Genomic DNA, 15,383 nt, shown 5'->3' on the forward strand with positions numbered 1-15,383 from the left:
ATGACAGCGGCCCTTAACCGTGTGATCGCTCCTTCCAGTGACGGAGTGATCAGTTGTCAACAAACTGGCGCATGTCTGGTTCAGTTCTCTCCTCTCCTCACACGCTGTACACACCGATTGGTACAGCATGCGAGGAGTGGAGAGACCGCAGCACTGCTCATCCCTGCCTCCTCCATGCCTTATTCAAGCCTCAATCATGCCCATCTGTGCCTCAGTCATGCCCATCTGGGCCACATCCATGCTTCATCTGTGCCCACCCATGTCACCTCAGTGCTCATCCTTGCCACGTCAGTGCTCATCCGTGCCACATCTGTGCCACGTCCATGCCAAGTCAGTGCTCATCCGTGCCACGTCCGTGCACAACCATGCCATGTCAGTGCTAATCCATGCCATGTCCATGCCACATCAGTGCTCATCTGTGCCACTACAGTGCTTATCGATGCCCTACAGTGCCTCACAAAAGTATAATGGGTAGTCTGGAAATTACGGTGCTCCCTGAATGTTGGGCCTCTGTATGTGGCTATGCTATGTAAAAGTCTCACACATGTGGTATCCCCATACTCAGGAGGAGTAGCAGAATGTATTTTGGGGTGTCATTTTTGCTATGTACATGCTATGTGTTAGAAATATTATCTAAATGGACAACTTTTTGTAAAAAAAAAAATGTGTTTTTATTTTCCACATTTTCCATAAACTTATGGAAAAAAATGACATGTTCAAAAGACTCATAATGCCTCATAGATTATATGTTGGGGTGTTTGCTTTCCAAAATAGGGTCATTTTGTGGGTGTTTCTATTGTCCTGGTGTTTCAGGGCCTTCAAAAAGTGAGATAGGTTGTCAGGAAATTATATGTGTAATTTATGTTTTAATTAAGAACGCCTGGAGGTGCTACTTGGATGTTGGGCCTCTGTGTGTGGCCAGGCTGTGTAAAAGTCTCACACTTGGTATCGTCATACTCAGGAGGAGTAGCAGAATGTATTTTGGGGTGTAGTTGCAAGTATGCCTATACAGTGTGTGAGAAATAACTTGGTAATATGACAATTTAGTGGGAAAAAAAAAACCTTTGTTGCAAAAAATTGTGGGAAAAAAATTACAACTTCAAAAAACTCACAATGCCTCTTACTAAATACCTTGGAATGTCTACTTTCGAAAGGGGTCATTTGGGGGGTAATTGTACTTTTCTGGCTTGTTTGTGTCTCAAGAAATGAGATAGGCCTTCAGTACATTAGGTGTGATCAATTTTCAATGATTGGCACCATAGCTTGTAGACTCTATAACCCTTACAATGATCAAATAATATATACTTATTTGTTGTTTTTTTTTTTCAAAGATATGTAGCAGTATAACTTTTGGCCAAAATTTATGAAGAAAAATTACCACATTTGCAACATTTTAAAACCGAAACGAAGAAAAATGTATTTTCTCTGTCGCTCATTGACAGACGTAGTCCTCCTTGATTAATATCAACTCGGGTTATACTGCCCTCTACAGGAGTAGGACTAGACAGGAAAGAAAACGTTCTGGCCACACCTTAGGGGCAGTCCCAGAGGGTATATCCTCTCACTTCCTGCTACAGGATATCAGTTTTTTTTCTGTCTGGTAGGAGTAAGGACCTAAGTTCCTTGCTGGAATCTTTGGTCCTGGCAAGATTTTTTAGAAATACTTTTTTAGGCAGCTTTTCTTCTCCAGTGTTCCTGTGAGATCTTCAAGCAAGTACGCTGAAACTGGGCGACGGGCTGGATGTTGAGATCCAGTGGTCACCCCAGTTCAGCCTACGAGCGCATGCAGGCCATAGCTCCGCGCTGGGTCGGCCGCGACATAGTCCCACTGGACGGGGACTGACCCTGTGAGTTAAACATCTCTCCTGGACGCCAATGACCAGTTGCAAACTGAGTCACGGCGTCCGTATTGGTCGACAGCCCCCCCACCCCGGTGGAGAGGGGTTCTGTCAGGAGTTGGCGCCCGCCTGGTTCCGGTATGGTAAGTAAAATGTTCCCCCTCTCCCCCTGTCGGGTTTGTTGGTGGACGCGGGCCCCTCTCTGGGATGGATGGACGTGATCCTAGCAGGTGTCATTGATCCCCCTCTTAAAAGCTTGGTTTGGGAGCGGACTATCTATAGTCACTATATGACACTATAAGGGAGATGACTGAAGTCAGTGGCAGACTGCTAAAAGGCATTACTATTAAGGTATAGAGGTATCCTGCCTGACATAATGTGTATACAGGCCGATGCCTATGCCTGGATTACCGCATCCGCAGGTCGCCATCCTTCCATAAAGCCGGTCACCTCCGCAGGCCGCACAGCCTCCCGCAGGCCGCACAGGCCGAGGACTACCTCCCGCAGGCCACACAGGCCGAGCGCACACTCCCGCAGGCCGCACAGGCCGAGCGCATACTCCCGCAGGCCGCTGCTACTTTGCTCAAGCCGAATCCTCCACAGGCCGCCGCCATTTTCCTGCAGATCGCACGAGGCTGCCATATTGGCGTAGCCTCGTGTCTCCAGCATGGGGGCGGCCATGTTTGAGGTGACCAAACACCTCGAGGAGTAATTGGGAGGCGCCGGAAGGCGTGTAAAGGGGCGGAACCGCCTCCTTGGCCCGGGAAAGCAAGCCAAAGACTTCCTGTCTGTAACAGACAGTGCTGGAAGCAGGTTGATAAGAAACTTCTGTGCATCAGGTGAGCCTTGGGGTCTCTCTCTCTCTCTCTCTGAGGGGTCCAAGCAGGTACACTGAGGGGCGCTATTGCGCTGGGGGACTAAGTAAAAAAAATGTTTTTTTCTTGCAATTAATTTTTTGTGTTTGCTGGCAAGTGTCTTGTTAATCATGAAATGAACCCTGCCACACATGTATCCCCACCTGATCCCCTCGAGGTGGCTGCAGGACCCTCCAGTACCCCACTTGTGATGATGCATTATCAGCAGTTTGGAGTCTTTGGTATCCCGGGTGGAGGTAGCCTGTCAGGGACGGGGGTCAAGAAAAGCGACCCCCGCCTACCCCTATTTCATCTGATACTTCAGATACGGATTCTGAGCTGGTCATTGCAGCCCCTTTTCTGGGGTTGTTGTCTCAGGTACGGTCTCCTCAGACAGTGAGGAGGACGCTTCTGCCTCCGCCATAGCACAAGAAGCGTTGGTGGAGGCACTAGTTGTGTCTGTCCGGGAAACCTTAAATCTTGAGATTACACCGGCAGAGGTAGCTGAGACTGATATTCCTTTTTTGGTACTAGCAAGCCTACCAAAATGGCGAAGGGTTTCCCTTGCCCAAATGGGGTCGTCCGAAAACGAACCCCTGCTATTTCCAAACGCATTGCTAGGCGCTATCAGTTTGAGGTATCCCTCATTAGATGGACGGTACCACCAATAGTGGACTCACCGATTTCCAGACTAAATAAAGCCACTGTTATCCCGTTGGATTGACAGAATGGGCCCCCACCCATCTCTAGGGTGGGGGGACGTCTTCACCGGTTTCCGGATCCATGGCTTTCCAGAATCGGATAAGGGGTTTGCGAGGTCATACGGTCGGGATACAAGATCGAGTTTCGATCACTTCCACCGGTGCGATTCTTCCCTTCCAATATTCGACATCCCCGGGTCGCTTAAAAAGCTTTGCGGGGGACAGCTTGATGCAACAGGGAGTGGTAGTTCCCATTCCTTGGACAGTTTCAGGGGTTCTAGTAGAACCTGTTCACAATGCCCAGGAAAAAGGGCTAGGTGCGTCCAATTCTGGTCTTGGGAGAGATGGAGTCCATCCGAACAGTGGTGGCCTCCCTGCATCAGGGGGATCTCCTGGCGTCCATAGACATTTAGGATGCCTATCTTCATATCCCCATCTTCACAGGCTGGTTCCCACCAGGACACTGAACTATCTGGGCCTAATTTTGATTACATCCTTGGCAAGAGTGTTTCTCCATGCGGAGAAACTCCAGAAGATTCAGTCAATGATTCGGATGTTGCTGTCCGTCAACTGGCTGGGACTGATGGTCGCCTCCTTAGAGGCAGTACCGTTTGCCCAGTCTCATACCCGAATTCTCCAAGAGGAGATTCTTCTCAAATGGAATCGGAATCCCGATTCCCTGGACAATCGGATCCGATTGAGCAAGCGGACCAGGGAGGCTCTGGTCTGGTGGCTTTGGTCTCCGATGCTCAGCCAGGGGAAGTCATTTCTTCTAATAAATTCCAGGTTACCGATAAATGTGTTGGAACTGAGAGCGATCAGACTTTGTCCGATTTACTGGACCGAGCAGCTCCAGGGCAGCCCGGTTCAGATCCAATCGGACTATGCCACGGTCATGACTTATGTCAATCACCAAGGGGCACCAAGAGTGCCCTGGCGGCCATAGAAGTGGCCAACATTCTTTATTGGGCAGAACAGTTGTTCCAGCTCTCTCCGCGATATTCATCCCGGGGGTGGACAGGCAGATTATCTCAGCCGTCAGATTCTGGATCAAGAGGAATAGTCTCTTCATCCAGAGGTATTTCACCAGCTGTCCCTTCCTTGGGGCACCCCGGATATGGATCTGTTGGCATGTTGGCTCAACAGGGCTCGCGCCCGCGATCCTCTAGTGGACGCAGCAGACGCGCTGAGCGCCCCGTAGGGGCAGTATCAGCTATTATATGTCTTCCCCCCTCTCAAGTTGCTGCTGAGATTTCTCCGCAGGATAGAGGTGGAGGGAACTCCAGTTATCCTGGAAATTCCGGGCTGGCCTCGTCAAGTCGGGTACGCCGACTTGGGCAGGCTAGTCGCGGACGCTCCTTGGAGACTTCCTCTCAGGGAGGATCTGCGGTCTCAAGGACCGATCTTCCATCGTGCTTTACAGTCGCTGGTTTTAACGGCCTGGCCATTGAGACCCAGGTACTGAAGGACAGAGGATTGTCAGCTTCAGTTATTCCTACTCTAATTAAAGCAAGGAAAGCGACTTCCAGCAAAGTCTATTATCGCACATGGAAGACTTATATTGCGTGGTGTGAATCTTTGGGATTTCCCCCACGTACCTATTTGGTGACCCGAATTTTGGCTTTTCTGCAAAAGGGGGTTGAGCAGAAACTATCCTTTAGCACCATCAAGGGTCAGGTTTCAGCGTTAGCAATCTTTTTTCAGAAGCCGCTGGCTACTCATTCCTTGGTGCGGAATTTCATCCAGGGGGTGCGGCACTTTGCTCCGCCAGTGCGCGCGCCCTTACCGCCCTGGGATCTTAATTTTGTTTTGTCGGTTCTGCAGAAACCTCCCTTTGAAAATATCAGGGAGATTCCCTTGCTTACATTATCCCAGAAGGTGGCCTTCTTGGTGGCTATCACTTCTGCACGCAGGGTGTCAGAACTGGCTGCATTATCATGCCATTCCCCATATCTAGTGGTTCATAGGGATAAGGTAGTTCTTCATCCGAAGCCATCCTTTCTTCCTAAGGTGGTTTCAGATTTTCATCTGAATGAAGATATTGTGCTACCTTCCTTGTGTCCTAAGCCCAATCATCCTCGGGAATGTGCGTTGCATTCCTTGGATGTAGTTCGGGCAATCAGGGTATACCTGAAGACTACGGAATCGTTCCGTAAAACGGATTCACTTTTTGTGATCACGGATGGCCCCAGAAAGGGGTTGCCTGCATCTGCCGCGACTATCTCCAAATGGATTAGACAGACGGTGGTACAGGCTTATTCCATTAAGGGTCGGAATCCTCCGTTCCCTGTTAAGGCGCACTCCACTTGAGCGCTCAGTACTTCCTGGGCCTACCGCCATCAGGCGTCAGTGGTCCAGGTTTGCAAGGCAGCTACCTGGTCCTCGGTGCATACCTTTACAAAATTTTATAAAGTTCATGTGATGGCATCGTCAGATGCCTCTTTGGCCGCAAGGTTTTGCAGGCCGCAATTTGAGGAGTCCGGTGGTCTACCTCAAGGGTTTTTTTCCGTTGGAATTTCAGTTGAGTCTCATCTTTTGATTGATGAGCCTTTAAAACTTCTAGTTGGCACCGGTTGGGCCTTCTAGATTGGATTTTGATTTCCATTTTCCCACCCCTCATTTGTGGCACTGCTTTGGGACGTCCCGAGTTGATATTAATCAAGGAGGACTACGTCTGTCAATGAGCGACAGAGAAAAATTGATTTTTGTAAGATCTTACCGTAAAATCCTTTTCTCTTAAGCTCATTGACTGACGTAGTACCCGCCCCTCTGTTCTTGAGTTGGGTTGGGTTAAATTCTCTGACACTGCTTTGTGACATAACTGATATCCTGTAGCAGGAAGTGAGAGGATATACCCTCTGGGACTGCCCCTAAGGTGTGGCCAGAACGTTTTCTTTCCTGTCTAGTCCTACTCCTGTAGAGGGCAGTATAACCCGAGTTGATATTAATCAAGGAGGACTACGTCTGTCAATGAGCTTAAGAGAAAAGGATTTTACGGTAAGATCTTACAAAAATCCATTTTTTTTTTTTTACAAAATCTTCAGTCTTTTTTCATTTCTAGCGCAAAAAAAAAACAAAAAAAAACCCAGTGATGATTTAATACCACCAAAAGAAAGCTCATTTTATATGGGTACAATGTTGCATTACTTAGTAATTGCCATTCAAAATGTGAGAGCGCTGGTTAGGAAGGGGGTTTAAGTGGCCAGTGGGTAAGTGGTTAATGTACAGTACCTGTTGTAGTCAGACAGGGCTGCTGTTAGAAATCACAGTTTCTTGTACAGCCTACAACTTTACTAATATTTATAGGTAAAGTTGATCCAGGGAATATCAGATTGCCTCTTGGAGGGGGGATCAGGAAGGAATGGTTTCCCCTGCTGGAGCAAATTGGATCATGCTTTGCTGGGGTTTTTTGCCTTCCTTTGGATCAACTGTGAATATGGGATTGTGCATATGGGATTGTATAATTTTTCCCCCCCTACTATTGGTTGAACTTGGTGTGTGTCTTTTTTAAATAAAGCTCTGTGTGAGCGTGTGTGTCTTGGGGCTCAATTACATGGGATCTGTGGCCAGTACAGTGTGAATCAGCGATTTGTTTATGTGGCTGGACTGCCTGGAGCTGTGTTCAGGCAGCCTATGTTGTGCTATGGGGATGCAGCAGCTGTACAAATACAGCCGCAGGCCCTAATTTGACAGATGTGGGGATGCAGTTGTATGGCTCCAAACACAGACAGTATGCATTCAGGGCCACTCACCTGCATACCTGTCATATCAGTACCAGCATTTTTTAACAGCCCTGTTGGGGGACTTTTATGAAATATCAGGTGTTTAAACAGACCCCCTATATCTCACTTTTGATACAGAGAAAGATATTAAGCACATAGATTCCTCAGTCCATTTCTCTGCAGTCTCAGCTGCGCTGCAGAGCGAATGAACAGGAAGCGCTCTGTACAGAGGTTTCCGGTTCATTCACAAAGTTACACATAGGAAAATCTTTTCAGCAGGGGTGTATGGGCACCACTTGTTTATCAGGTACCTTATCTGGGCTCTGTAGACAGGTACATGAATCTGGGGAACTCAAACCGAGTGCGAAGGCTCACTACAGCATCACTGGTTGCAGGAAACTGTTGGCTGTGAAGCTGATAGCATTCTTAAAAACCAGTGAGAGTGAAAGGGTAGCAGCAGTAAATATGCCACTCTACTACACTGCATGTAGGACAGGCACTCTGCCTGTCTTTGTACATCGAGTTAGAATAGGTTCAAATGACCTCTAGTTTTGGTATTTATGAACTAGAGGTAATTCTTTTTGAATTTGGTGCAACTTTGTAAAAGTAGCACTATTAATTGAAATGAATATTAATTGAATTAGGAATATTTGAATTGAATTGAAATATTGAATATTGAAGCTCTATTAAGAGCGACCTGAATCTACCGCATGTGTTGGTAAACTTACCAAAACAGGAGAGAGGGATTTTTGCATCTGACACAAGCCATTATAAATGGCCATAGTGCCAGAAAACTGTTAGTGCTTTATTGAATTCCCTCAAATGTTTCCTAAACAAATTAATTTATTTTGCATTCATTGACAGACATCGCTCTCCTCTGATTCTTGACCGTAGGGTTTTTGGCTCAGTTATTTCTGCCTAGTGTTTAAGGAGTAAGGACCCGGTTCCCTGTTGAGACCTGTGGTTCCATAGATTTTTCCTTTTTCCAGGGATTTTTTTTCTGAGGAGATCTTCTATCAACAGCTGGACTGGGCGACCGGCTGGATAATCTAGATCCAGTGGTCTCCCAGTCTGGCTAACGAGCACATGCACACCTTTAGCTAAGTGTTGGGTCAGCTGCTACACACCCATCTTGGACCATGGCGGCCGGCGAGTTAACACATATGGCTGGGCACTTACTGCCCCCTCCACTTTTGTGTAGAGGAGGATCTGTCTTGGGAGCATTACCCCACCAAAGCAGTGGCCATTCCCCCTTTGGATGTGCTAACAAGCTCATTCTGCCGAGGTTTTTGTCCCTTCTCCTGCCTGCTTTAATACATTTTTTTCTTCTTTTTTTTTTGCAAGGTCGGGGACATCCAAAGCATTATTTTGTGGCCCCAGGATGTTTTTGTCCATATGTTACTCCTGGTGGGTGGACCTCTCCATCGGTTGTGGACCCTGCCCTCTCTTGGCTGAACAAGACAACCATGATACCCATGAGGGAATCTCCTTCCTTCAAGGATCCTGCAGACCGGAATATGGAATCGGTCATCCGCACTATATTTACATTTGCCAGCTCAGCACTGTCTGGTTTTTGGCCAACGCCTTTGTGTCTCAGGTGCTTACTGAGTGGGCTAGCTTTTTCCCAAAGGTCTGTGTAAAGAGCAGGTGTCCCCGGATTACATGTGGACCAGTTGGACCAGAGCCCCCAGTACGTGTCTGTTGCATCCCTGGATATGGTCACATTGACATGAGCTTTCCCTCTTGACAGTAGTGTATTGGCAAGTTTTTTGTTTCAAATAATGGTCTACAGACCAGATATCAACAATGGCCCTGACAGACTTTATCTTCTAGAAAGGACATCTCTTTAGTTTAACCCTGACCGACATCATCAAGAATCTTTCCGGTGACGAAAGTACCTCCTCCCGCAGTTAGAAGGGGATGGAACCATGCCGTGAGCATGGTCTTTCCTTCATGCTGTGAGCATGGTCTTTCCTTCTCTGCACATGAAACTATTTTACGTTCCCCTGGTCCCTCGGACAAGGGATCCAAACCTTTTTGTGGATCTTCTGGCTCCCCGACAAAAAGGGTCCACAAAAATTGAATTTTGTTCTTGCGCGCTTCTCTCCAGAGAAGACTTCAGACTGTTTAGGGGAAGTGCAGAATTTGCAATTTCACGGAGTGATTTTCCTATTTCCAGATCCAGAAAGGGTTCAAGGATTTTCCTCCAACCTTTGACAGTTTTGAGAAGGAAGAAGTTCGTCCGCACTGGACTTCGGAGGCTTGAATTGCTTTGTAAAAGTGCAGAAGTTTCAGGTGGCTTCTATCTATTCAGTGGTAGCTTCCAATCATCCACAGGATTTCCTGGCTTCCATAGGCATCGTGGATGCTCACTTGTTTGTTCCCATCTGGGCAAGCTCTAGCGCATCTTGCCTTTTGAGGTTGGGGGGGGGGGGGCACATTTTCGTTTGCGGCAGTTCTCTTTGGTCTGGCCTCAGCTCCTCTGAGGTTTGGCAAGGTGCTGGCTCCAGTCCTGCCGGATGGATTCAATGGGAGATTGTCGTGCTGAGCAGAGACTCTTTCTGCACTGATGGACAATGTGGCGATCACAATGCTCACTCTTCAGGACTTTGGATGGGTCCTGAACCTCAAGAACTTTGACTTCTCGCTTTGATGCTAGCCAGGGGGCTGGAGTGTCTTGGTCAGAACCTTGACTCGATGCAGGCCTTAGTGTTTACCCCGCTGGACAATCTCTTGTAGCTTTAGTAGACAATTCAGCTGCTGTCCCACAGGTGAGCTTCCCTGCTATACTGAATGTAGGTTCTGGGTCTCATGGTGTCCACCTTAGAGATAGTCCTGTATTCACAATTCCATACAAGGGGTCTGAAAAAGGAAATTTAGTCCACATGGGGCAAGTCTTCGCTGTCAGTGACCACCACACTAATGTGCACTGAGCTGTGGTAATACAGCGCATCCGGAAAGTATTCACAGTGCCTCACTTTTCCCACATTGTTGTGTTACAGCCTTATTCCAAAATAGATAATATTTTATTATTTTCCTCAAAATTCTACAAACAACACTCCATAATGACAACATGAAAGAAGTTTGTCTGAAATATTTGCAAATGTTATTAAAATAAAAAAATGAAAAAAATCACATATACACAAGTTTTCCCAGCCTTTGCTCAATACTTTGTTGAATCACCTTTGACGCCAATTAAAGTCTCAAGTCTTTTTACGTATGATGCTACAAGCTAGGCACATCTATTTTTGGGACGTTTCTCTGATTCTTCTTTGCAGGACCTCTCAATCTCCATTAGGGCGGTTGGGGAGCTTCAATGCACAGCCTTTTTTAGATCTCTCCAGAGATGTTCAAATAGGTCCAAGTCTGGGCCACTCAAGGACATTTCACAGAGTTGTCCCAAAGGCACTCCTTTGTTAGCTGTGTGCTTAGGATCATCGTCCTTCGAAGATGAACCTTCGCTCCAGTCTGAGGTCCAGAGCGCTCTGGAGCAGGTTTTTCATCAAGAATATCTCTGTACATTGCTGCATTCATCTTTCACTCAATCCTGACTAGTCCCCCAGTTCCTGCCGCTGAAAAACATCCCCACAACATGATGCTGCCACTACCATGATTCACTGTAGGGATGGTATTGGGCAGGTGATGAGCGGTGCCTAGTTTTCACCAGACATGACACTTGCCATTCAGTTTTAATCTTTGTTTCCTCAGACCGGAGAGTTTTGTTTCTCATGGTCTGAGAGTCCTTCAGGTGTCTTTTGGCAAACTCCAGGCAGCTGGCATGTGCCTTTTACTGAGGAGTGGCTTCTGTCTGGCCACTCTACCATACAGGCCTGATTGGTGGAGTGCTGCAGAGATGGTTGTTCTTCTGGAGGGTTCTCCTCTCTCCACAGAGAAATGCTGGAGCTCTGTTAGAGTGACCATCGGGTTCTTGCTCACCTCACTAACTAAGGCCCTTCTCCTCCGATTGCTCAGTTTGCCTGGGCAACCTGTTCTAGGAAGAGTCCTGGTGGTTCCAAACTTCTTCCATTTACGGCTGATGGAGGCCACTGTGCTCCTTGATATGCACTGTTAATTGTGGGACCTTATATAGACAGGTGTGTGCCTTTCCAAATAATGTCCAATTAACTGAATTTACTACAGGTGGACTCTAATCAAGTTGTAGAAACATTTTAAGGATCAGTAGAAACAGGATGCACCTGAGCTAAATTGTGAGTGTCATGGCAAAAGCTATGAATACTTATGTACATGTGATTTTTTTTTTTTTTTATACATTTGCAAAGATTTTAAACAAACTTCTTTCACGTTGTCATTATGGGATATTGTTTGTAGAATTTTGAGGAAAATAATGCATTGAATCCATTTTGCAAAAAGGCTGTAACATAACAAAATGTGGAAATAAATATTGTCAGGGGTTCCCCAAGACCTGAAAGTTATATTAAAGGTTTCTCAGTGTAAAAAAGGTTTAGAAATGCTGTACTATACCTGTACAAGGTGGTCATTTAGCACCCATGATGATTTCCTATATTATCACACTTGTCTCTTCAATTGGCCGAATCTTTTGAAGAATGAACTGAGATTATATTAGATTATTATATTAGCAACATATAAATAATTCCACCATTATGCTTTTTTTTTTTTTTTAATTAACATACTGTAATTATAATTATTCCAGAGAACAAAAACTTTACATGCTATATGAACTTATTACTAAAATTTCATGTCCCATTAAGGCACAGATAGAGAAAAGGGAGAGAAAGATACTTTCCTGTTTTCAGAGGCTTTTTATTTTTTCTTCTCAAAAGAAAAAAAGTAAAAACTATATGGGCAAACTATACTGTAGCGCTTACCCCTGGAGGGGGCCGCTAAGACTATGTCAAGGTCTCCCAAAGTAGTACAGGGGCTGCTAGTCACAAACACAGTTCCATGCACAATGGCAATATTGGCTCAGTGTAGGGGATGTTTTTTTAGAATTTATTGCTGAAGTACTAAAAACAGGAGAGGGGTTTAGGGTCACAGGATAGTACAAAAGGAGATCAGCAATCAATAGCACAATCATCACACTAAATCCTCATAACTGCAGTTACACATGAAAGTCCCCAAATCTGGTCCTACTCAGTGTCCCAGGAGCCCTACAGCTTCCACTGGGATATTATCAGACCAAAGATCCTTCTCCAGACCAGGACTTTTGACAGTGCCAGTTATTGTTCCATTCAGACACTATACTAGTAATAGAGGTGTTTAGTGTGTGTGTCACTGGCAATAAAAGGGTTAAAATGTATTACTGAATCTGTGGTGGCCAATCTGACGCTATCCTGGATTGACGCTATCTAACTAACGCTAACTGATGTCACCTGTAACACTAATACAGTGATCAGAAAAAAGATCTGTACACTATAATAATGGCACTGTGACAGGGCAGTGAAGGGGTTAACTGGGGGTGATAAGGAGGTAAAATCTTTATTAGGGGATATATGGCCGGTACCCTAAACCTATCTGGGACTGAAGCTAACTACCACTAACTGCTGCTCACACTAACTGGCATCACCAGTGACATTAATACAGTGATCAGTAAAAAAAAAAAACCTGTACACTGTATATAGTGATACTATGACAGGGAGTAAAAGGGTTAACTGGGGGGTGATCAAGGGGTGAAAAATGTGCGTATGTGCACTGGTGTCTGTGTAGTGCTTGTGTTACTCACTGTTGATGCTCTCTCCTCGCTCGCTGAAACCAAAAAGGGTCCAGGAGGGGAGATTGCATCATTTCCTGTGCCTGTGTTTGCATTACACAGGCACAGGATGTTCTGTGATTCGCCAGAATTGATCAGCAGGTCCAGGCCATAAATCATTGGCCTTGACCTGACGAATGATCGGTTCTGGAATAAATTCGAGCAACGCCTGGTCAGCGGGTGCTCGCGTGCATGCCCCCTAACCGTGGGCACGAGCGACGTACAGGTACGCCGATTCGCTCAGCCGAGCCACTTTGCTTCTGTAAATGTGCAGCGGATGGTGGGAAAATGGTTAAAGTGGTATTAAACTCCAAAAACAAGAACTTTATATTCTGCTGTTTACCATTCCTTAAATGTGATGGCTGCATTCTTAATTCTTTTAGGCTTTTGTTCCTTTTTTTTCATCTGGTGATCTGGCCAGTAACACCCTTCCTGCCCAGGGTGGTGCTACTCTATGGAAAAGCAATGGAGCCACCTTTGGGCAGCAGCATTGTCAAGACGCACCAGTTGACGAAAAAAATTAAATCCAAACTCCAGCTAACACTTTTTATACAGTTAAAAAAACAGTTTTTTGGGATAAAGGTTTCCCATAAATGAATAAAACCTGACCATAGTAAGTACCCCTGTCAGTGCTAAATGGTTTGTCTCAACCCTCCAACTTCCGCTTTTGCTGGACAGCTTAGTCTGCTGACAGAAGTTGAAAAAAAGCCTAATAAAAAAAGGAAGACAATGCAGCCACCACATCTAAGAATTGGCAAGCTGGAATATAATACATGTTTGTCTTTGAGTTTAATAAGCCTTTTATGTCCTCTTTCCCAGCAGCATCTGTATATTTTCATCCCATATTTGTGGTAACAGTCAGAAGCCCACTATCGAACCCCCTCTTTTTTCCAGCACTGACATTAATTTGCCACTCTTTGGTGCTCCAAAGACATACTGCCTTGGAGATAGACCATTTATGCGCACCTAGCCTGCCTGTACTATCTATGGGCAGCATTAATCTAACTAAGGGTTCCAATACAGTGCTTATAGACTCAGTGTGAACAATTATGTTAAGAGATAAGTCAAACTGAAACGGAAAGAAAACATATGGCATTACAGACCACATGCTATGCTATTTTCGCCAGTAATGTATAAGACAAGATGACAAGGAGCATATGGAAATGCTAAAACTAGAAGTCTTTAAAACCTGCCATTTTGCTGTTGAGGTGGTGCTCCTTACTTACATTCCTGCCTAGTGGGCCATAGAGCAATACACGTGCTAATATAGCTTAATTAAAGTAGCTCTACTGGGTTAAAAAAAAGCAGTTGAAAGTTTCCTACAAGAGAAGAGGTGTCATACTCCCCTCTTATGCAGCCAACGTCTCCTACCTCCTATCTGCTCAAAGACTATAGCTCCAGCCTCTTCAGCAATCAAAAGTTCAGGGGTGTCAAATGCTGGTGTCCCCCATCCACATTGCCTTGTCATTCCTTTTTGTGATCCCTACCCTACTACATAACACAACAGTGATGTAGTAGTTGTAGGATGGGACCACAGTGTGCAGTGGGGGAAGCAGGCACTCGATATTCCCAAAAATGTCAAATGTTGAAAGGATTGGCAGAGGCTGCAGTGCTTGAACAGAGGGAAGAGAGGAATCAGGGCTGATGGAGAGGTGGCTATAATACCTTTCTCTTGAAGGAACCTAAAGCTGATTTTCTTTATTATGTAACTAGGTTGCTTGAAGGTGAATATAAATAGTCTTCTTCTGTCCCTTAATATCCAGATGGTCATGAACACAAATCAGTATTCATCATGCACAAATCTGGAAGTGTGATGATGCTGGGACATTTAAAAAAAGCACAGTATATTTACCGGGAGCAAACATGTTCGGTGCTATGCCAGGAATTGTAAAACAAAATACAAAGAATACAGTGCATTTCAAACAAAATGTGTCCAGGCAGAGATAGATTCTGCTAACCAACTCTTCTAGTTCTTTGTTGTGGGCACACTAATCAATAACATTTTTGTCTAAAGTTTAACTTATCAGATTTAGCCTTTATCAGAGCCAGATAATACACAAAGCAAACTTGGCAGGACACTAGAGCCCTATAGATGTTCAGGGGGCCATGCTGCAACCTCCAAGCTCTTGCAGTAAACCAGGGGGATAGTGCAAGTGGTCAAAGCTAAGTACCTGACTGCCACTTCTCAAGGGAGGATGCGCTTGTAGGAAGCTGGTGTCTGATAGGGCCATCTCAGTACATGTGTCAGTTGAAATCAAAGTGGAAGAAGGGAAGCAAAGGTGCTACCTCGCCCCAGGTTCTACCATGCCTCAATTCAACATGGCCCAATTAAAATCATATCTTCTACACTGGATATAATGTCTAACCTCATGAGAGACCAATACTTCCCAGAATATGAATAAAGGGGAGATATTCACCAGATTTGAGTGGCAGGACATGGACACAATATTCTTTAATTCCTTTGCACAGCAACAAAGGAAAGAACCTGGCTTGGTTGCATGCAGATATCACTTGGCAACAATGTTTTTCAAAAGTTTTGC

This window comes from Pelophylax lessonae (assembly GCF_965119305.1).
Source record: "Pelophylax lessonae genome assembly, chromosome: 2".
Taxonomy (NCBI): Eukaryota; Metazoa; Chordata; class Amphibia; order Anura; family Ranidae; genus Pelophylax; species Pelophylax lessonae.